We start from the raw sequence: 23,607 nt of genomic DNA, 5'->3' as shown, positions 1-23,607 counted from the left end.
TTCCCTCTATTTGCAACCAATTTATCAGAGATGAATTCCAAGGGCGAAAATGCACATTTGGACTTTCACCTGCTTGAGTGTCCCCCAATTCCCCCCCCACTTTCCTATGGAGGGAGCCTGGATGGGGAGGAAAATCACAGTCCCAGAAGGCCCACTCAACCTCCGTCTGCCTCTTTCTGTTACTTTTCATTATTGCTTGATCATTTTAAATCATATCTTAATCTCCAACTCAGGCACCAAGTTTGGTGCGGAGCCGAAAAGAAGTTGATTGCCTGAATTTGAGGGACTTTGAGAGAAGCAAAGGGGAGCCCAACTGCCAATGACTCTGGGTGGCTTACAAAAGAGAAAAATAAAACAGTGAAGATGATGTACACCTGGGCAAAACACTGCATTAAAAACAAAGGCTCCCTATGGCTCAACGAACAGTCTTAACTCCCAGCCTAGGAGCCTATATGGAAAGATAGAGGGTGCAGGAGGGCCAAGAGCCTTAGTTTCAAGGGAAGAAGTCACCCAGGAGAGAACAAATTTCCAGGCGCATGGAAAGAACTGTGGGCACAATGGGAATTGGGGATGTGCCAGGAAGGTGGTCGATTGCACATGTCCATGGAAATGGTCAGGCAGGTAGCCCAAGGGTCTGTGTGTGTGAAGGGAACTTCCAAATGTGCTGGCAGATAAGCAGATGTGTGTTGCTTTGCCAGCCAACTGGAACAATAACAGAAAATGAGTTAGGTGTCAGCCCAGCAGTAGAGGGTTATGTCATAGGACACAGTGGTACAGGCAGAAGTCCCTTCCAAAGAGGGAGGGGGCATAGGAGGAAAACAAACAAACAAACACACACACACACACACACACACACACACACACACACACACACACACACGTCAACTTCAGCATCAGGTCTAAGCAGCTTATAAATATACTATTAAAGAGCACCTGCCATTTCAGATCCATCATGGCAGCCCGTTACTGGGCATCCACTTACCTGCTGCCCGCCACATCCCTCACCTTGTTGTATCCTTGCTGCATCACCAGCCGTCCCATTAAAAGGAATGGGACTGTTGGTGAGTCAACAGCAGGCCAGAGGAGGAGCCTCTGCATGACAGAGGTAACAGTTGCTCTTTAAAAATTATAATTTAAATCGAGTTGATTGAAATCAAGCCTTTTTAATTTGATTTTTTTCATGATTAAAATCAACTTGCTCTAAATCAAACCCACCCTGGAAGAAATCATCCTGCTCAGTTACAGTTATCTAAGAGACATGGACAGTAACATAATAGTAAGCATAACAATTGAAATGAGCATTGCATTAAAAAGAGAATGTTCACATGGGAAATGGCATGAGTCACGTGAGTCTTTGGTGAAAAGGAACAATTATAGCCAGTTGAAACATTTAGCATGTACAATTGAAAAAGTGCTTTATTATTCAGCCTGAGATTTGGCACTAAAGGAACTAAAGGTCTAATCACACTCAGGGATGTTTATCATTTTTCTCCCATGTGAATTATTTGGTGTCGATAGAGGCCTCTACAGTCAGTATAGCGCTTTCCACATTTAAGGCATTGATGCAGCTTTTCTCCCATGAGTGGATTCTTTGATGTCTGTTAAGATGTTCTCTCCGACTGAAGCTCTTTCTACAACGCAGACATTGATATTTCTTTCCTCCCTCCAGGCATATATTCGGTTCCCGAATAAGAGAGAGACACAGAGAGAGAGAAGCGGGTCAGGGCTGCGTCCCCTTTCTCGCACCGAAGGCCCAGGCCAAAGCCTCTGCTTTGAGCGGACCCGAAAGCTATCCTCCCAGACTGCGACTCCCAGCATCCCCTTCGCCAAACCTGCATCATCCGGTCTCCTCCTATAGGAACCGCCTCAAGGAGTCCTCCTGCCCCAGAGCGACCAATCGGCGTCCGCCTTCCTTCAACCATCCAGATGGCGCGTGCGCGCTGTAGATGGTTGCTATGGTTCCCCGCAGAGGTGGGGCGGAGGAATCTCATTGTTTGGGGCCCTTCTCCCCCACCCGCTTTCCCCCCTATTGAGGCCGGGGAAGCTCAGGGGCTCTTCTGGGGCGGAGACCTTATAGCTGCCTATAAAGGGGATCCAGTGGGGAGAAAGCAAGAGAGCCTGAGTTCAAGTGTGGGGCAGCCGCTCTTTGGTCCAGCCCACCTCACAGGATTGTTGTTGAGAGGAGGGAGGGGTCACCGTGGCTGGAAGAGGGAGGGGCTCAGAGAGCTCCAAAGGCCCCTCAGTCCAACCCTGAGCTCCAAATTGGCTCCTTCCTTTTCTTGTAATTGTTCTTATTTGCAAAAATAATAAAGCCAGGATCCAAATGAATAAATAAACTGTCCATATGTGACTCACTCAAGTGTGTTTTTAAATACAAGTAAATGGCCTCTATTTGATTCAGGACAATTATTCTTCCTGGATATAAGAATTCTGAATTCTTGCACAACAGGAGACCGTCTCCAGTTAAAGAGCACCTAAAGAGGAGAATCTCCTGCCAATGGTTCCTGCTAATGAGTTTCCTCATAGAAATCAATACCTCATTGTTGGAAAAAGGAAATCATGTCATTGATATGATCCACGTTGGATTCTTTCTGGGTCTCTTTAACTGCTGGATCGCCCAACATGTGGAACTTGGGTAAAAGAGGGTCATTAAGCCATGTAGTACTTTATTTGGCAGAAGTTCAAGGGGACAGGATTTTTTTCCTATCTTCTCAATTGATTTATTATTTTGGGAGTCACAAAAAGCTTTCTCACTTAAGCAGAAATCACAGAGGGAGATAACCTGGGATGAGGGAACAAAACACAAGAGTGTCAGATGCTGCTTCATTTAATAATCAGGAAAGAAACCACTCAATTCCATTTGTTTGAAATTAAGTGTACTTTTACTAATTACAAACGAAAAGTAGAAAAGCAAAGCTGAGTCTGGTTAATTGGGTGCGAAAGCAATTAATATCATGTATACCTCAATCCCCTCACCTTGGCACCCCAGTCCATAGTCCAATAATAATTCACCCAACTGTCAGGTGGGAGATATCTTCAAAAAACCTCATCAGGGTGGAATGCTGGACAGTTAACCTTGGCTGGAAACTCCCTTTCTCCACATGCGCAATGAGATGGTCAGGACAGCTTCTAGAATATTCCTCCAGCACATATGATTCCCCTCCCAAATACCATGCCTCCCCTCCCGTTTCAATGGCAGCCGAAGCAGCAGCAAGGCAGAGGCTGACATCCGGCCCTCCTCCAGAAAAGGGTGGTCAAACCTGCAGAAATGAAAGAACACAGACAAAACAGACAGACAACAGGACACAGAAAAGAGAGATGGGAAGGGGAGGGAAAACAGGAAAATTAGCAGTCCATCCAAGAATCAGGGCTTGTCAGGGTAGGTAGAGTAGAACTTGCGGAGTAGACGGGGAGCTCGAACATGGGACTTGTCAACCCATTCAGTGTGAGATGGGGGAAAATGCTTCCAAGCAACAAGGTACTGAACACGGTTCCTCCATTTACGAGAGTCCAAAATCTCACGGACCTCAAAATGCTGCTCTCCCTCTATCAAGAGGGGGGCGGGTGGAGGTGGAAGAGGAGCTCTCAACGAAGAAGTAAGTTCAGGCATTAGGAGATTAACATGAAAAACAGGATAAACCTGGCTGAGGTGCTTAGGTAACTGGAGGCAGATGGAGACAGGGTTGATGATCTTGATAATTGGGAACGGGCCAACATATTTGGGGCCCAACTTCTTCGACTTATGAGTCATTTGAAGGAACTTAGTGGATAAATAAACCCGATCACCAACTTTATATTCATGGGGCTTAGTCCGTTTCCTATCAGCATGCTTCTTATGAGTGCGGTGTGCAGCATCTGGAGCCCAGAGTGTCAAAGGCCATACTTCCCGAAGGCGGTCACTCCATTCGGATAGTGAAGACACTTGCGGGTTCTCTCGAGGAATCTCTGGAATGGGCACAAAATCCTGTCCGTATACCACACAAAAAGGGGTAAAGCTAGTGCTACTGTGCACGGAATTGTTGTAAGCCACTTCAGCATGAGGCAATAATTCCACCCAATCATCTTGCTGGTAGTTGATGAAACAACATAAATATTGTTCTAGCACAGAATTAGTCCTCTCGCAGGCGCCATTAGTCTGAGGATGGTGAGAGGAGCTTAATACCTGGGCGGAGCCAATCCGTTTTAGGAATTCTTTCCAGAATAGGGAGGTGAATTGAACACCCCTATCAGAAATGATGCCGTTGGGTATCCCATGCAAGCGATATATATGTGAGATGAACATCTTAGCGAGAGATTTAGCGGAAGGGATCTTGAAGCAAGGAATGAAATGAACTTGCTTGGAGAACAAGTCAGTAACAACCCAGATTACTGTGTTCCCTTGACTCTCTGGAAGTTCAACAATGAAATCCATAGAGATCTTCCACGGGGCTTCTGGGTGAGCTACCGCCTGGAGCAATCCTTGGGGCTTTCCCGGAGGCCGTTTCGCCGCAGCACAAACGGGACAACTAGCTACATAAGCCTCAATGTCCTTTTTCAAAGGCGGCCACCAAAATTGTCTCTTAACGAGATGCAGGGTCTTGATGAACCCAAAGTGTCCAGCCATGCGAGAGTCATGTGCCCGTTGGAGTACGATGGTCCTAATGGACACAGGGATGTATAATTTAGCACCAATCCAAGCCAATCCATCTTTTATATGCATTCATCCATGTGTTGCTGGAACCAGTCATCCTTTGCAAGGGCCTTCTTTAGGTCAGAGATAAAGTCCTTTGTGACCTCTAATTTAGAAGTTGTTTGACTTCTAGTGACAACAGGAGCAGCCAGGCTTTTTGTGGGAATAACAGGTTGGACAACACTGAGCTTTGAACAGTTGTCCTGTGGAAGTCTGGACAAAGCATCAGCCATAAAAAATTTCCCTCCCGGTATGTATTTCAAAGTAAAATTGAATCTATTGAAATGCTGAGCCCAGCGCATGTATTTGGGAGAAAGTTTTCTAGAGGTTCTCAACGCCTCCAAATTTTTATGTTCAGTGCACACCTCAAAAGGGTGTTTGGCGCCCTCTAGAAAATGGTGCCAGGTTGTTAAAGCCCAACAAACAGCAAAAGCCTCCTTCTCCCAAATATCCCAATGTCTTTCTGTGTTGGTCAGTTTGCGAGAGGTGTAAGTGCAGGGTTGTAATTTTCCCTTGGCTATTTGCTTGAAGCAGTATCGCCCCCACTGCCACATCACTGGCGTCAGCCTGGACCACAAAAAGTGCGTCCATGTCTGGGTGCTTCAGGACCGGTTCCTCCGAAAAGAGGCGTGTCAGCTTTTCGAAAGCAGCTTGACACTCCATAGTCCAGACAATGGTTTGCTAGGTTTGGGCTTAGCTCCTCCTTTTGATTTAAGGAGGTTAGTTATAGGGAGAGCTATCTTAGCGAACGAGGGAATAAACTGACGATAGAAGTTAGCAAACCTCTGTAATTACTTACGTATACGTGGGGCCTCCAATTTGGTGACAGCCTTGACCTTAGCGGGGTCCATTTCTATCCCCTTGTGGGAGATTCGATAACCCAGGTAATCAACCCATTCCTGATGAAATTCGCACTTGAACAATTTGGCATAAAGTTCTGCAGCTCAGAGTTTCTTCAGAACCGTGCGAACAAGCTTCACGTGTTCTTCACGTGTTTCCGTGTAAATAAGGATATCATCTAAATAGACCATTACGCCTTTGTAAAGATGGTCATGCAAAACCTAATTAATCAGTTGCATGAAGACTGCTGGCGCCCCCTGGAGGCCAAATGGCATTACTCGAAATTGGAAGCAACCAAGGGGACAGTTGAAAGCAGTTTTCCATTCGTCTCCCTAATTCTGACCCAATAGTATGGTCCCGTAGGTCCAATTTAGTGAAAATCCTCCCCTTCCCTAGTTGGGCCAGCATATCTTTCATTAGTGGTAAAGGGTAGAGGTTCTGGGCAAATATGCAGTTTAAATTTTTGAAATTAACACATAACCTGAAGGAGCCATCTTTCTTTTCTCTGAACAATACTGCTGCAGCTACCTTGGGCCTTGCTGGTTTAATGAAGCCCCTTTCCAAGTTTTTATCAATGAATTTCCTCATTTCCTCTTTCTGTCCCACTCCCCAAGTCCACCTGGGTGGAACAGCAGTTTCCTCCACTCTCAGGTCGGCCAGCATTTCTGTTAAAGATGGTGCTGCCATTGCACCCATTTCTTCTTCCTGGTTGCTTTCATGTAAAGACATTTTTCTTTTCCTTCTGTGAGGACACCCCACTTGGAAGGTGTTCGCTCTGGGTTGGGTGCGAGGTGAGACTCATCTTAATGTCAGATGCTGCTTCATTTAATAATCAGGAAAGAAACCACTCAACTCCATTTGTTTGAAATTAAGTGTACTTTTACTAATTACAAACGAATAGTAGCAAAGCAAAGCTGAGTCTGGTTAATTGGGCGCGAAAGCAATTAATATCATGTATAGCTCAATCCCCTCACCTTGGCACCCCAGTCCATAGTCCAATAATAATTCATCCAACTGTCAGGTGGGAGATATATTCAAAAAACCTCATCAGGGTGGAATGCTGGACAGTTAACCTTGGCGGGAAACTCCCTTTCTCCACATGCGCAATGAGATGGTCAGGACAGCTTCTAGAATATTCCTCCAGCACATATGATTCCCCTCCCAAATACCATGCCTACCCCTCCCCGTTTCAATGGCAGCCAAAGCAGCAGCATGGCAAAAGAAAGGGAATGCGATGGGAAGTTCATCCAGAGCTACATTAATGAGTGGAGCTTCCATTGACAGAGGCAGTCTACATACAAAAATCTGCCTTTTGTGCGAAATGGGCAAATTCAGTGATTGATTTGGTCACCTCCTGCAGACATTTTCTTGACATTGGTGTACGTGTTAAAGGTGGAGTGGGTGACATTTGGTAGGATGCCAAGGGAGGCCTGTCATCTCTTAGGGAATTCTGATGGCTTCCTGACTTCATCCATGCAGGCTAAACTGCCAATTGTCAGAGTGAAGATGCCTTCCAAGAGGTAGGTTGGTGTCCGAAGGGCTCCTGGACTCCGGGGAAGCTTCCCCCTATTGGCAGCCAATCCATCAGAGTTGTATTCCAAGGGCAAATATGCCCATTTGGCCCCTTCTTAGGAAAGGGAAGCAGGGAGAAAATGAGAACATCCAGCCCTTTTTCCTGTTATTTTTAATTATTGGTTGATGATTTTAAATCACGTCTTAATCTCCAAACTCAGGAACCAATTTTGGTCAGGAGATGAAAAGAACTTTTCTGAATTTGAGAGACCTTGAGAGAAGCAAAGGAGCTTCTTTGTCCACCTGAAAACACAGATAATCAAGTAATAATTTGAACTTATGCTTATTTTTGTTTCAGGTCCACCTTTCTTGTGGGGGGGGGGGGGCGTCAGCATGTCAAGACTGAATAGCACTGTCATTTATATTCTGCTTCACTCCCACCTGGATAAAGAAGGGGTAGGAGTGGGATGGAATGCAACAATTGGGGGGAATGGCATCCAAGCATTGTTATTTCCTGTGAGAAATTACTCCCACCACAAGGACATCCCAACCTATTTCCCAGCATGGCTGGTTTCTTCCCATAACAAAAGGAACAGAAAGTGTCCAAGCTTAGTTATGTAACATGAAGCTGTATTTTATGCAATATTTATATTTTTGGTAAAAAATTCATTCAATGAATCCAAGCTCCTCAAGCTGAGACAACATGCACTGCACTGATACATTCACACAGTTTCACAGTAACCATGAGATAAATCATAAAGCAAAGTGTAGGAATATTCCTTGTTTTGCAAATCTATCTAGACCACAAACTGTATAATTGTTTGGAGATAAATACATTTGTACCACCAGGCTCCCAGTGTGAGGGGGAATGGCAAGCAGTAAAAATGGAAGTGAAACCTTCTAAGCAGCTTATAAATAAAATATTAAAAAGCACCTGCCATTTCAGATCCATCATGGCAGCCCCTGTTAGTGGTACCCACCATGTCCCTCACCTTGTTGTGTCCCTGCCTCATCACCAGCCATCCCATTAAAAGGAATGAGACTGTCAATGAGTCAACAGCGGATCAGAGGAGGAGCCTCTGCACGACAGACATAACAGTTGCTCTTTAAAAATTATGATTTAAATCGAGTTGATTTAAATCAAGCCTTTTTAATAGTGATTTTTTTCATGATTAAAATCAACCATCCTGGAAGAAATCATCCTGCTCAGTTATATCAGAGACATGGACAGAAACATAATATTAATATGTTAATAATATATTAACATTAAGCATAAAAATTGAAAGCAGCACTGGATTAAAGAGAGAACATTCACATGGGATCATGAGTCACGTGACTCTCTTGGAAAAGGTACAATTTCAGCCAGTTGAAACATTTAGCATGTACAATTGAAAAAGTCCTTTATTATTCAGCCTGAGATTTGGCACCTATTATTTACCCTTATCTTCTTTACTCAACCCTCATATTGGAATTATTATAATTATGTCATGAATATCATTCTGTTGCTTTGTAGGTACAGAGAGGTTGTACATTCGAGATAAATTCCTAGCATGTCTATTCACACTATTAAATACGCAATTCAATTCTATTTCTGAGAAACACACTGTGACTTCTCACACTTAGGCATGTTTATCATTTTTCTCCCACTTGATTTCTTTGGTGTCGATGAAGGCCTCTATTCTCAATATAGCTCTTTGTACACTCAAGACATTTATATAGTTTTTCTCTGAATGGATTGTTTGATGTGAACGAAGTGAAACACTTGCCACAGTCCAGGAATTTATGTGGTTTTTCTCATTAATGGATTATTTGATGCTGGGAAAGTTTTCATCTCTGACTGAAGTTCTTTCCACAGTCCAAACATTGTTATGGTTTTTGTAAGTGGATTCTTTGATGTCTATCAAGGTTTACTCTCCAACGGTAGCTTTTTCCACACTCTTTACATTGATATCTTTTTTCTTCTGTGTGGATTCTTTGATGCAGGTAAAGTTGTCCTCTCCGACTGAAGCTCTTTCCACACTCCAGACATTTATGAGGTTTTTCTCCTGTGTGGATCCTTTGATGTGTATAAAGGTTGCTCCTCTGACTGAAGCTCTTTCCACACTCCAGGCATTTATGAGGTTTTTCTCCTGTGTGGATCTTTTGATGGTTATAAAGGCTGCTCCTCTTACTGAAGTTCATTCCACACTCCACACATTTATAGGGTTTTTCACCTGTGTGGATTCTTTGATGGTCCTCAAGGCTTACCCTTTGACTGAAGCTCTTTCCACATTCCAGGCATTTATGAGGTTTTTCTCCTGTGTGGATTCTTTGATGTTTTTCAAGGAATTGAATTGTTTTGAAGTATTTTTTGCATTCCACACATTGGTATGGGTTTTGTAAATGGAGTTTTTCATGTTTATAAAGGTTGCTGCTACAACGGAAGCTCTTTCCACACTCCAGGCACTCATAAGGTTTTTCTCCTGTGTGGATTCTTTGATGGGTATCAAGATTTCCCTTGTGACTGAAGCTCTTTCCACACTGTAGACATTTATGTGGTTTTTCTCCTGTGTGAATCCTTTGATGTCTATACAGACTTCCTCTCATACTGAAACACTTTCCACATTCAAGGCATTTATGTGGTTTTTCTCCTGTGTGGATTTTTTGATGTCGAACGAGGTTTGAAGCACTAGGGAAGCTTTTTCCACACTCTAAGCATTTGTAGGGTTTTTCTCCTGTGTGGATTCTTTGATGGCTATCTAGACTTCCCCTTGTAGTGAAGCTCTTTCCACACTCCAGGCATATATTTGGCTTGTGGATTCTTTGATGTTTTTCAAGGATATTAACTGTTTTAAAGGATTTTTCACATTCCCCGCATTTGTATTCTTCTTGTAAATGGACTCTTTGATGTATATAAAGGCTGCTTCTCTCACTGAAGCTCTTTCCACACTCCAGGCATTTGTGAGGTTTTTCTCCTGAGTGGACCATTAGATGCCTTTTAAGATAGTCATTTGTTTTGAAACATTTTTCACATTCTGGGCATTCATATTTTCTTTCTCCTGAATGAATCCTTACATGCCTTTGGAGATTGCCATTTGTTTTGAAAGATTTTTCACAAACCATGCATTCATATTTCTTTTCTCCTGAGTGGATATTTAGATGCCTTTTAAAAACCTCTTTTTTTTTTGAAGCTCTTTCCACATTCCAGACATTTATGAGGTTTTTTTCCTGTGTGGATCCTTTGATGTTTATAAAGGTTGCTCCTGTGACTGAAGCTCTTTTCACAATCCAGGCATTTATGAGGTTTCTCTCCTGAATGAACCCTTAGATGGCCTTGAAGATGGTCATTTCTCCAGAATAAGTTTTTACATTCTGGACATTTGTATTTCATACCTCCCTCCTGGATCCTTCGGGGCCTTCCTGGTCTCCCGAAGGACCCTCCGCCCTCCAGGCATTTCTTCAATCTCTCTCTCAAATGGATGCTTTGATGTCTATAAAGGTGGCCCCTCCGACTGAAGTTCTTTCCACACTCCTGGCACTTAAATGGTTCCTCTCGTGAATGGACCTTTAAATGGCTCTGAAGAAGGTCCTTTTTCTTGAAGGATTTTTCACATTCCGAGCACTGATATTCTTTTCCTCCCTTCTGGATCCTTTGGGGATTCCCGGGTCTTCGGAAGGACCTTCCGCCCTCCTGGCCTGTCTCGTGGACTCCTCCCATTTCCTCCTCCCCGCATTGCCCTCCAGGCAGCCGCCTTTCCCGCGGTCCCCATGGGCTCATCCCTCCTGCAGCTCCGGAGCCTCCCGACCTTTCCCCACCGTCTCCAGGGGAAGCCGCGTCAGGACCTCCTCCTCTCAGGCAGCGCTTCCTTCCCCCGCTGGGCTCCTCCGTCCTCCTGCATGGGGCTGGGGGGAGAGAGGCGGTTCACGACTTCGTCCCCTTGCCGACAGGAAAGGCTCAGGCCGAAGCCTCCAGAACAAGCGGATCCAAAAGAGACACTCCCACTCTGAGACTCCCAGCATCCCCTTCGCCAAACCTCATACGGTCTACTCTGTCGCCGATTCAGGCAGCTCCCTCGATGCCCGTTTTGTTTCCGGAAGTGGAGGCTTCACACGCTTTTTTCCCAGAAGTTCCGCCTTTTCCTTTCGAAGGAGCGCCCCAAGGAGTCTTCCTGCCAATCGCCGTCCTCCCTAGAGCGACCAATCGACGTCTCACTTCCTACATCCAGCAAGATGACGCCTGCGCGCTGTGGATGGTTGCTATGGTTCCCCGCGGAGATGGGAGTGGAGGGCTCCCTTTGATTTTTGGGGTCCTTCTCTCCCCTCAATTGAGGCCGGGGGAGCTCAGGGTCTCTTCTGGGGCGGAGACTTTATAGCCTCCTATAAAGGGGAGCAAGAGGTGTCCAGTGATGGAGACACCAAGGGAGAAAGCAAGAGAAGCTCTTTCACTCCAGTCCACCTCACAGGGTCGTTGTTGGGGGAAGAGAGGAGGGAGAGGTCACCGTGGCTGGAAGCGGGGGGGCTCAGAGAGCTCCAAAGACCCCTCAGTCCAACCCTGAGCTCCAAATTGTCTCCTTTCTTTTCTTCCATATCTTCTCCTCCTCCTTTGTAGAAATAATAAAGTCAGGATCCAAATAAATAAAGAAACTCTATATGTGACTCACTCAAGTGTGCTGTTAAATGGCCACTACACAGCCTCTATTTGATGCAGGAAAATTATTCTTCCTGAATATCAGAATTGGAGGAGAATCTCCTGCCAATGGTTCCTCATAGTGAATTTTCCCATAGAAATCATTACCTCATTGTTGGAAAAAGGAAATCATGTAATTTGATATGATCCACGTTGGATTCTTTCTGGGTCTCTTTAACTGTTGGATCCCTCAACATTTGGAACTTGGCTAAAAGAGGGTCCATTTTCACTTGCAGTGTGTTAGGAAAACAAACTAAAAGAAAAAGAAACTTTTGCCCTTGAGTATGCAAGAAGGGACAGGAAAGAGAAAGAAGGAAAGGTGAGAAGAAGGAAGGAAAAATAAGGAAAATGGAGGGAGGAAGATTATAATGAGGGAGGGTCTGAGGGAAGTCCTTCCTTGGTCACTTAGCCACTAGGTGCCCCCAACAGAAGTAACCATGAGATGGCCACGATTACACTGAAAACACCCATCTGTTCCCGCCTCGCATGTCAAACACAATCCTGATGCAGCCCTTTTGACATCGGAACAAGATGAATATTTTGCTGATCATTTAGCTGATGAACAGGAAGCACAGAAATGCTTTCACGATTCTGAAACTGGGAAACTTCTAGTCTCTGCACCTAGTGGGAGATCCAACAGGTCCCTCATGAGTCGTATTCATTTAAAACATAACTGCCCATCTTTCAGTCAGCTCTGAGCAGCTCACAAAAAGCAGTTTTAAAAACTGTACAACTTGTAAAACATAAAATATCGAAAATAAAAACCAGCAAAGGACTGGCATGAATCCATGCCAACTTCTCATTGTCTCATCTCCCAGCGCTTGGAGAAAAGCCAGGTGTTTAAGGCTAAAAGAATGCAGGCCCTTTGAGAATATCACTTGTATCTTGCAAAGCGATATTTTTGTTGGCCTTAGAGAGTTCTGCTGGAAGACAAGGGGACCATTCAAGGAATCCAATTGACAAGGTTTCAGATATCTGGGGATTGTCTCTTTGCAAAACCCAAATAGATTGTATCAACCAATGAAAGGGAGAAGCTCTTTCACACCCACAAAAATGAAGGCCAAATTAGCCCCAGATTCAACCAGGGAACACTTGCTTCAATTGGGATCCGAGTGGGATGACAGTTAAAAGCAATTCGTTAGACTATTGTAGCAAAAAGATTTACATCAAAGAAAAGAGGGAACACGGGACAAAGAATTGGGTTTCATTTTATACTCAATACAGTAGAAAAAGTAGAAAAGGAGAGTTGATTGCATGGAAGAAATGATCCTGCTCAGTTACAGTTACATCAGAGACTTTGGCAGTAACATCCCATATTAAGCATAACAACTGAAATGAGCATTGCATTAAAAGAATATTCACATGGGAAATGGCATCATAAGTCAACCTAAGTCTCTTCTAAAAAGGTACAATTTCAGGAGGTTGAAACAGCATATACAATTGAAAAAGTCCTTTGTTATTCAGCCTGGGAAAGTCCTTTATTTGGCAGTTATTAGTTACCCTTATCTTCTTTACTCAACCCTCATAGTAGAATCATTACAATTATTATCATGATTTTCTCACGAATCGATTATTTGATGCTTGGAAAGTTTTCCTCGCTGAATAGCAGTTCCTGTTATTTTTAATTATTGGTTGATGGTTTTAAATCAAGTCTTAATCTCCAAACTCAGGAACCAGTTTTGGTCAGGAGATGAAAAGAACTTGATTACCAGAATTTGAGAGACTTTGAAGGAAGCCAAGGAGCTTGTCAACCTGAAAACACAGAAAATCAAGTAATAATTTGAACATGTTTATTTTTGTTTCAGGTCCACCTTTCTTCTGGGGGGGAGGGGTTTCAGCATGTCAAGACTGACTAGCACTGTCACCTATATTCTGCTTCACTCTCACCTGGGTAAAGAAGGGGGAGAGGTGGGATGGAATGCAATGGTTGGAAGGAATGGCATCCAAGCATTGTCGCTTCCCGTGAGAAATTACTCCCACCACAAGGACATCCCAACCAGATTTCCCAGCATGGCTGGTTTCTTCCCATAACAAAATGAACAGAAGTGATTGAGGGACATAATGGAGCGTGGGCGGCTCATGGGGAAATGAACTATGGAAAAAGTAGGGGTACCCTTTTACCAAATAATCTCAATTTACTGTGAAATCAGTTGAAACTGATCCAAGGAGCAATTTTTGATTTACGAGTAAACTTTTTTCTAAATGAAACAAATTAAAATGGCAGGGAAAGAATTACTGCATGCAGCATGTGTTGATTTTAAATTGACATTTGATTCCATTTTGAGAGAAATCATTATGGAAAATCAGTAGCAATAATTTTTCTCATTCAGCAATTAGATGAAATGTGCTAACCATCCTTTTCAGAAAAGATTCCCAGGGCTGTCCACACGTGACAAATTTATGTCTTAGTCTTTCCCAGCTGGGTTTGTGTCTTTCTTGAAAGTTGCAGGTGTATTCAGACAGAATTCTCTGTGGTGTAGTGGCTGAAAAAGCAACATCTCACATATTAACATAAAGAGCCTTAGTCAGGAAGGGGAAAACATGCATTCGTAAACTAATATGTCATTACAAGTTCGTGATGAAGCCTAAAATGTGAAGCTAAAGGATGATACTTTGTTTAACTTGCTGTGAATCAACTTGCTTTCTTAGACTTTGCCTCAGTCTTCTCCTCCTCTCTTCTAGGTCTTTTCTCAAGGGGTTACTTGCTGGGGAAATACTTGGTTGTGTAAACAGAGGCATAGAATCAACATCAAGTGAACTATTTCTACCACCTTATAAAACCTTAGTAAGGCCACACCTGAATACTACATTCAATTTTGGTCACCACATTACAAAACGTTGTTGAGACATAGAAAAAAGTGCAAAGAACAGCAACTGGGATGATTAAGGGCCTGGAGACTAAAGGATATGGAGAACTGCATATGGCTAGTCTAGAGATAAGAAAGAATGATAGCACTGTTCCAATATATGACATGATATATGTGACATGATAGCACTGTTCCAATATATGTCAATTAATCAGTGGAACAGCTTGCCTTCAGAAGTTGTGAGTGCTTCATCACTAGATGTTTTTTACAATAGATTGAACAGCCACTTGTTTCAAATTAATATGGAATATATTACTTTTTACAATGATATTATCTACATGTATATCCATATGATTGCAACAATTGTGATGATTTTTATAGTTTAACACCTTTGTACCTAGAGAATAGAATAGAGGGTTCAATATAGAAATAGAACTTTTGATAAACGGGGAAAAAAGAATGGACAGGCACTTTTCTGGAATGGTATAGGGTCTCCTGCTTTAATAAGGGGTTGGAGTAGAAGGCCTCCAAGGTCCACCCACTGCTGTTATTCTGTTAACATTATCCTGCAGCCCCAGAACCTCCGGGCCTTTCCCCGCCGTCTCCCAGGGCTGCTCAGGGGTGCCGGTCTCCTCCTCCCCCTCTCAGGCGGCCTTCCTTCCTTCCTTCCTTCCTTCCTTCCTTCCTTCCTTCCTTCCTTCCTTCCTTCCTTCCTTCCTTCCTTCCTTCCTTCCTTCCTTCCTTCCTTCCTTCCTTCCTCCCTCCCTCCCTCCCTCCCTCCTTCCTTCCTTCCTTCCCCACCGCCCTGCCGGGCTCCTCCGTCCTCCTGCAGGGTAAAGGAGAGGCGGGTCACGGCTGTGTCCCCTTCCCCGCAGGGTGGCCCAGGCTTCCGCCTCCCGCGTTTCTTCCGGGCATGCTGGAGAGGCGGACACGGCCTCCCTACCAGCATCCGGTCTCCCTCCCTGGCCGCCCAGGCAGCCAGGCCTCGGCCTCCCTGTCCCCCGCTTCTCCGAGAAAGACGCTCCCAGCAGCTCCCTAGTTGCCCGTTCTTTTCCGGAAGTGGAGGCTTCATGCCCTTTTTTCTCCAGAAGTCGCGCCTTTTCCTTCAGAGGCTCCGCCTCAAAAGGTCCTCCTGCCAATCGCCGGCCTCTCCAGACTGACCAATCGGTTTCTGCCTTCTTTCATTTAGCAAGATGGTTGCTATGGTTCCCCGCGGAGGTGGGGCGGAGGAATCTCATTGATCTTTGGGGTCCTTCTCCCTCCCTCTTTCCCCCCTATTGAGGCCGGGGGAGCTCAGGGGCTCTTCTGCGGCGGAGGCCTTATAGCCGCCTATAAAGGGGAGCCAGTGGGGTCCAGTGATGGAGGCACTGGGGGAGAAAGCAAGAGAAGCTCTTTCGGTCCAGCCCACCTCATAGGGTTGTTGGAGGAAGAGAGGAGGGAGGGGTCACCGTGGCTGGAAGAGGGAGGGGCTCAGAGAACTCCAAAGGCCCCTCAGTCCAACCCTGAGCTCCAAATTGGCTCCTTCCTTTTCTTGCATCTCTTCTACGCCTTCTTTGTAGAAATAATAAAGTCAGGATCCAAATAAATAAACTCTCCATATGCGACTCACTCAAGTGTTTTTAAATAGCAAGTAAATGGCCTCTATTTGATGCAGACAATTATTCTTCCTGGATATAAGAATTCTGAATTCTTGCACAAAAGTCTCCAGTTAAAGAGGACCTAAGGAGGAGAATCTCCTGTCAATGGTTCCTGCTAGTGAATTTCCTCATAGAAATCAATACTTCATTGTTGGAGAAAGGAAATCATGTCATTTGATATGATCCACATTGGATTCTTTCTGGGTGTCTTTAACTGCTGGATTGCCCAACATGTAGAACTTGGGTAAAACAGTCATTAAGCCATGTAGTATTTTCTTTGGCAGAAGTTGTTCAAGGGGACAGGATTTTTTCCTATCTACTGAATTGTTTTATTATTTTGGGAGTCACAAAAAGCTTTCTCACCTAAGCAGAAATCACGGAGGCAGATAACCTGAAATGATGGAATCATCTCTTAGGGAATTCTGAGGCTTTATGACCTCATCCATGCAGGCTAAACTGCCAGTTATCAGAGTGAAGATGCCCTCCAAGAGGTACCGGTAGGTTGGTGTCCGAAGGGCTCCTGGACACTGGGGAAGTTTCCCCCTATTTGCAGCCAATTCATCAGAGTTGTATTCCAAGAGCAAAAATGCCCATTTGTCCCCTTCTTAGGAAAGGGAAGAAGGGAGAAAATGAGAACACCCAGCCCTGTTTCCTTTTATTTTTAATTATTGATTGAAGATTTTAAATCAAGTCTTAATCTCCAAACTCAGGCACCAATTTTAGTTTGGAGATGAAAAGAACTTTCTTCGGGGAAAAGGGCGGCATATAAATGTAATCAATCAATCAATCAATCAATCAATCAATCAACTTGATTACCTGAATTTGAGAGACTTTGAGAGAAGCAAAGGAGCTTCTTTGTCCATCTGAAAGCACAGATAATCAAGTAATAATTTGAACTTATGTTTATTTTTGTTTCAGGTCAACCTTTCTTTGGGGGGGGAGGTCAGCATGTCAAGACTGACTAGCACTGTCACCTATATTCTGCTTCATTCCTACCTAGATAAAGAAAAGGGAGGGGTGGGATGGAATGCAACCATTTGGGAGGAATGGCATCCAAGCATTGTCGCTTCCCGTGAATAAATTACTCCTACCACAAGGACATCCCAACCAGATTTCCCAGCATGGCTGATTTCTTCCCATAACAAAAGGAACAGAAGTGATTGAGGGACATAATGGAGCATGTGTGGCTCATGGGCAAAGAGGGAATGAACTATGGAAAACGTAGGGGTACCCTTTTAACAAATAATCTCAATTTACTGTGAAATCAGTTGAAACTGATCCAAGGAGCAATTTTTGATTTACGAGTAAACTTTTTTTTCTAAACTAAACAAATTAAAATGGCAGGGAGAGAATTACTGCATGCAGCCTGTATTGATTTTAAATTGACATTTGATTCCATTTTGAGAGAAATCATTAAGAGGAACTTGGAAAATACAGTACAAAGGGTGTTTCTCATTCAGCAATTGGATGAAATGTGCTAACCACCCTTTTCAGAAAAGTCTCCTGGGGCTGTATTTGACCTCCACCTTCTTTAGGGAGCAGTTTCACTCCTTAACAGGTGAACTGACCAACTCCTAATTAAACCTGCTTCAATCCCTGGGTCCCAAAGTACTTCTCCTCCTAAAGGCTGAGAATATGGCTAGTATCTCATAAAGATTAGTTGGCCTTAAAGTGTGTAAGGATGTCCCTTGTCTCTCCACTCAAGAAACTAAAACTCTTGAAACGCTTGGCATTTCAAAAGGAGCCTATTGAGAAAGGGATAGCAAGACAAAGAAAGCAGGATTTGAGGATTCCCATGCAATTCATTCAGGGTAAAACAACAAGAGACTCCTCCCCTCAATCCGGTGTGGGAGAAACCTATGTGTGGGTGTGGTTTTAAGAACTGCAGGATGAGAAAGTGATAAGAAGTTGTCCTCCAGCATCACTTGCTGGAGGCTCCAGTGCTGAGACATAACAGATTGCATCCCTCCCCACTTTCATTCCCAAGAAGGAACATCTCAGTGCAGGATAAGCAGGAAAAGGGGTATAAAGTGAGCAATGCACCCAGTCTTCCCCCTCCCCCAAACAGAATATTATCTATGGGACCTGTCCCTTGTAGCAATTTCTGCTGGAAGATAACCATTGAGAAAATCCAATTGTCTGGGGAAGGTCTTACATGACACTGATATTTGGAAAACCCATATAGATTATATCCAACAATGACAGGGAGAAACTTTTAAAGACCAATTAGCCATAGATTCAGCCACTCCACACTTGCTCCAATTAGATATGAAGTGCGATGTCCTTTTAAAGGCAACTTATTGTAGCAGAGAGATTTCCCTCAATGAAAAGAAGGAATTCAGGAGACAGAATTGGGCTTCATTTTATACTCCATACAGTAAGAAAAGTACAAAATAAGAGTTCATTGCATGGAAGAAATCATCCTGGGCAGTTACAGTAACATAAGAGATGTTGACAGTAACATCCCATAATATTAAGTATAACCACTGAAATGAGCATTGCATTAAAAAGCCGTTCACATGGGAAACAGCATCATGAGTCACTTAAGTCTGTTCTGAAAAAGTACAATTTCAGTCGGTTGAATCATGTATCAGGCACAATTGAAAAAGGCCTTTATTATTCAGCCTGAGAAAGTCCCTTACTTGGTAATTATTATTTACCATTCTTAATATCTTCTTTACTCATTTGGAGTAAAGATAAATTCCTCCTATTGGAATTATTATAAATATCATGAATATTATTATTTGTTGCTTTTTTGTACATTGAGAGCTTGTGCACTGGAGGCAAATTCCTAGTGTGTCTATTCGCATTTGGCCAATTAAATATACAATTCAATTCCTCAGAAACAGTGTGATTGAAGGTCTTCTCACACTCAGACATGTTTATCGTATTTTCTCAGCTGAATTCTCCCATGAGTGGATTCTTTGATGTCTGTTAAGCTGTGCTTTCTAACTGAAGCTCTTTCTACAATGCAGACATGTATGTGGTTTTTGGTTCCACCACAAAACCGTGTTCGACTAAAGTGCGCTCGACGAAACCGCGTAGCTGACGTCATCACAGAGCGACAACAGCACGGAGACAGCAGCATGCTGTAAACCCTAAACCTAAAATTAACCCCTAAACCTAAACCTAACCCCCCTTAACCTAACCCTAACCCTAACCCTAACCCTTAACCTAACCCTAACCCTTAACCTAACCCTAAACCTAATCCTAATCCTAACCCTAATCCTAACCCAACCCTAACCCTAACCCTAACCCTTAACCTAACCATAAACTTAACCCTAAAGCTAACCCTAAACCTAACCCTTACTTTAACTTGAATCGGCTTGCTTTTAAAGCGCTATTTAAAGCGCCCTTCTTTCTCTGCGCTCGCTGTTGTCGCCCTGTTGATGATGTCAGCGACGCGATTTAATCGGGCACGCTTTAGTCGAGCGCGGTTTTGTCGTGCCACGGTGGTTTTTCTCCTGTGTGAATTCTTTGGTGTTTATGGAGGATACCATGCTCAGTAAAACTCTTTCCACACTCCAGGCATTTATATGGTTTTTCTCCTGAGTGTACTCTTTGATGTTTGTCAAGATGTGCTCTCTGACTGAAGCTCTTTCCACACTCCAGACATTGATGTGCTTTTTCTCCTGTGTGGATCCTTTGATGTGTATAAAGTTGGCTCCTCTGACTGAAGCTCTTTCCACACTCCAGGCATTTATGAGGTTTCTCTCCTGAATGGACCCTTAGATGGCTCTGAAGATGGCCCTTTCTCTCGAAGGATTTTCCACATTCCGGGCACTGATATTTCCTTCCTCCCTCCTGGATCTTTTGGGGATTCCAGGCTCTTCTGCCCTCCAGGCATTTCTTCTGTTTCTCTCCCCTATGGATACTTCGATGTTTATAAAGATTGCCCCTCCTACTGAAGCTCTTTCCACACTCCAGGCATTTATGAGGTTTTTCTCCTGTGTGGATCCTTTGATGTCTATAAAGGTTGTTCCTCTGACTGAAACTCTTTCCACACTCCAGGCATTTATGAGGCTTTTCTCCTGTGTGGATCCTTTGATGTATATAAAGTGGGCTCCTCTGACTGAAGCTCTTTCCACACTCCAGGCATTTATGAGGTTTTTCTCCTGTGTGGATCCTTTGATGTCTATAAAGGTTGTTCCTCTGACTGAAGCTCTTTCCACACTCCAGGCATTTATGAAGTTTTTCTCCTGTGTGGATCCTTTGATGTGTATAAAGGTTGTCCCTCCGACTAAAGCTGTTTCCACACTCCAGGCATTTATGAGGCTTTTCTCCTCTGTGGATCCTCTGATGTGTATAAAGGTTGCTCCTCCGACTAAAGCTGTTTCCACATTGCAGGCATTTATGAGTTTTTTCTCCTGTGTGGATTCTCTGATGTGTATAAAGGTTGTTCCTCTGACTAAAGCTCTTTCCACACTCCAGGCATTTATGAAGTTTTTCTCCTGTGTGGATACTTTGATGTGTATAAAGGCTGTCCCTTCGACTAAAGCTGTTTCCACACTCCAGGCATTTATGAGGCTTTTCTCCTGTGTGGATTCTCTGATGTGTATAAAGGTTGTCCCTCCGACTGAAGCTCTTTCCACACTCCAGGCATTTATGAGGTTTTTCTCCTGTGTGGATACTTTGATGTGTATAAAGGTTGTCCCTCCGACTGAAGCTCTTTCCACACTCCATGCATTTAAATGGTTTCTCTCTTGAATGGACCCTTAAATGGCTCTGAAGAAGGTCGTTTCTCTCGAAGGATTTTTCACATTCCGGGCAATGATATTTCTTTTCTCCCTTCTGGATCCTTTGGGGATTTCCGCGTCTTCCTAAGGACCCCCCGGCCTTCAGGACCGTCTCGGGGTCTCTGCCCGCCTCCTCCTCCCCGCATCGCCCTTCAAGCAGCCGACTTTCCCGTGGTGCCCCTGGGCTCATCCCTCCTGCAGCCCCGGAGCCCCTCTGCCCTTCACCGCCCTCTCTCGGGGAAGCCGGGCCGGGCCTTCCTCCTCCTAGGCGGCGCTTCCTTCCTTCGCCCGGCTCCTACGTCCTCCTGCAGGGGGAGAGAGAGAGAGAGTGGCGGGTTACCGCTGCGTCCCCTTCCCCGCAAGGGAGGCCTAGGCCGGAGTCTCCACTCCACGTGGAACCGAAAGAGACCCTCCCAGAGAGCGACTACCAGCATCCCCCGCGTCAAACCTGCATCATCCGGTCACCTCTGTCGCCGATCCAGGCAGCTCCCTCGTTGCCCGTTTCTTTTCCGGTAGTAGAGGCTTTCTGCCCTTTTTTCACCAGAGGTTTCGCCTGCTCCTTTGGAGAAACGCCCCCAATGAGTCCCCCTGCCAATCGCGGCCATCCCCAGAGCGACCAATCGGCCTCCGCCTTCCTCCAACCAGCCAGATGGCGCCTGCGCGGTGTGGATGGTTGCTATGGTTCCCCGCGGAGGTGGGGCGGAGGAATCTCATTGATGTTTGGAACCCTTCTCCCCCTCTTTCTCCCCTATTGAGGCCGGGGGGAGCTCAGGGGCTCTTCTGGGGCGGAGGCCTTATAGCCGCCTATAAAGGGGGTCCAGTGGATCCAGTGGGGAGAAAGCAAGAGAGCCTGAGTTCAAGTGTGGGGCAGTCGCTCTTTCGGTCTAGCCCACCCATTCAAGGTCACAGATAAGTGAATGTACTTATTTGTTGTATTGCATAGTCATCCCTCAGGAATTGCCCCCTCCAGAGGAAGACAGGTGCTGAGGCTAAAATATTGACTGTGACAAAGAGGAGTTTGAATCTTCTGATGACACTTATGTTTGAGGAATCGTGGGAATGGGTTCTTTGCGGTATAATAGGATTTGGTTTTGTGGATTGCCCAAAGCTGAAATTGCCCTTCCTCAAACTATATATAACCCCTGCCTTCTCCCTGACTACATACAAAAATCTGCCTTTTGTGCGAAATGGGCAAATTCAGTGATTGGTTTGGTCACCTCCTGCAGATATTTGCTTGACATTGGTGTACGTGTAAAAGGTGGAGCGGGTGACCTTTCATAGGATGCCAAGGGAGCCTGCCATCTCTTAGGGAATTCTGAGGCTTTATGACCTCATCCATGCAGGCTAAACTGCCAGTTATCAGAGTGAAGATGCCCTCCAAGAGGTAGGTTGGTGTCCGAAGGGCTCCTGGACTCTGGGGAAGTTTCCCCCTATTTGCAGCCAATTCATCAGAGTTGTATTCCAAGGGCAAAAATGCCCATTTGGGCCCTTCTTAGGAAAGGGAAGCAGGGAGAAAATGAGAACATTCAGCCCTATTTCTGATTACTTTTAATTATTGGTTGATCATTTTAAATCAAGTCTTATTCTTTACCTTAACAGGTGCATGGAAAGAACTTGAGAGACCGCCTGCTGCCAATTTCCTCCCAAAGACCCATTAGATCACACAGGGTCAGCCTCCTCCGGGTTCCGTCTACCAGCCAATGCCATCTGGCTACTACCCGGGGGAGGGCCTTCTCTGTGGCAGCTTCGGCCCTTTGGAATGAACTCCCCGCAGAGATTCGGATCCTCACCTCTCTCCAGGCCTTCCGAAAAGCCATCAAAACATGGCTTTGCCAACAGGCCTGCGGTTGATGAGTTCCCCTCCCCTCTCGACCTGTGTGGTTGTGTGATTCTTGGCTATTTTAACTATTTGTATTGTGTTTTATGTTTTCCCTTTCCCTCTTGATTTGTTCGCCGCCCTGAGTCCCTCCCGGAAAAGGGTGGCATATAAATAAAGCAAATCTAAATCTAAATCTGTGGACGTGCCAGGTAAGTAATCGATTGCACATGTCCGTCAAAGTGGACAGGTAGGTAGCCCAAAGGTGTGTATGTGTGAAGGGGACTTGCCAATGTGCTGGCAGATAAACAGATGTGTGTTGCTTTGCCATCCAGGTGCAAGAATAAGAGAAAACGAGTTAGCTGCCAGCCCAGGAGTGAAAGGATATGTCGCAGGACACAGTGGAGGCAGCAGCTGCAACTGGACCCCCTCCAAAGAGGGAGGGGGTGTGAAAGGAAAATGTGTGTCAACTTTCATTCAGGTTTCCAATGACTCAAAAGGTTGAAAAATGCAAATATGATGGAGGCAGTATGGGGGATTTCCTCCCTCTGCTGTAGTTTTTGGAAAGAAGGTGGAAAGAAGGGATGAGAAAGGAAAAGGTGGATTTGGTAAGGGAGGGGCTGGTAAGGCACTAGAAGGAGGGTGAGGCTGGCTGACTCAACCTTGCTTACTGTCTCTGGAATGTATTTTGTGGTTATCGTTCATGAGTGTTTGATATATTGACCCCAAACTGTATCTAGATCCTTAGAGGTAAAATTATGCAAGAAAATGGCACTGTTGATTTTAATTTTACCCTGATCAAGTTCGATAAAAGTTTGCAAACTCAGAAGATATAAAATATGGGAATTCTTAAATTCAAAGTAAAATGTCTCACCCCACTGCAGACTTTTCCATCCCAGAAATACTCAACTGGTTTCTAATTAC

The 23,607-nt window shown here is 44.6% G+C and overlaps 1 long non-coding RNA gene and 1 pseudogene across 2 annotated transcripts; both read right to left on the bottom strand.

Moving 5' to 3' along the window:
• Nucleotides 1-8,404: 8,404 nt before the first annotated feature.
• On the bottom strand, nt 8,405-21,420 carry LOC106552589 (uncharacterized; annotated as a pseudogene). The gene is made up of 3 exons (XR_015695466.1): nt 21,316-21,420; nt 19,584-21,172; nt 8,405-10,384 (listed from the first exon to the last, which is right to left on the bottom strand). The product of XR_015695466.1 is annotated as an uncharacterized LOC106552589 (transcript).
• On the bottom strand, nt 13,140-14,685 carry LOC148048527 (uncharacterized). The gene is made up of 2 exons (XR_015695471.1): nt 14,040-14,685; nt 13,140-13,439 (listed from the first exon to the last, which is right to left on the bottom strand). It is a non-coding gene; the product is annotated as an uncharacterized LOC148048527 (long non-coding RNA).
• Nucleotides 21,421-23,607: the final 2,187 nt, after the last annotated feature.

This window comes from Thamnophis sirtalis, unplaced genomic scaffold, assembly GCF_051295495.1.
Source record: "Thamnophis sirtalis isolate CommonGarterSnake01/CBP01778 unplaced genomic scaffold, rThaSir2_p1.2 scaffold_2, whole genome shotgun sequence".
NCBI lineage: Eukaryota > Metazoa > Chordata > Lepidosauria > Squamata > Natricidae > Thamnophis > Thamnophis sirtalis.
Note: the sequence above shows the minus strand (reverse complement) of the source record. Positions and strands in the feature narration are given on the sequence as shown.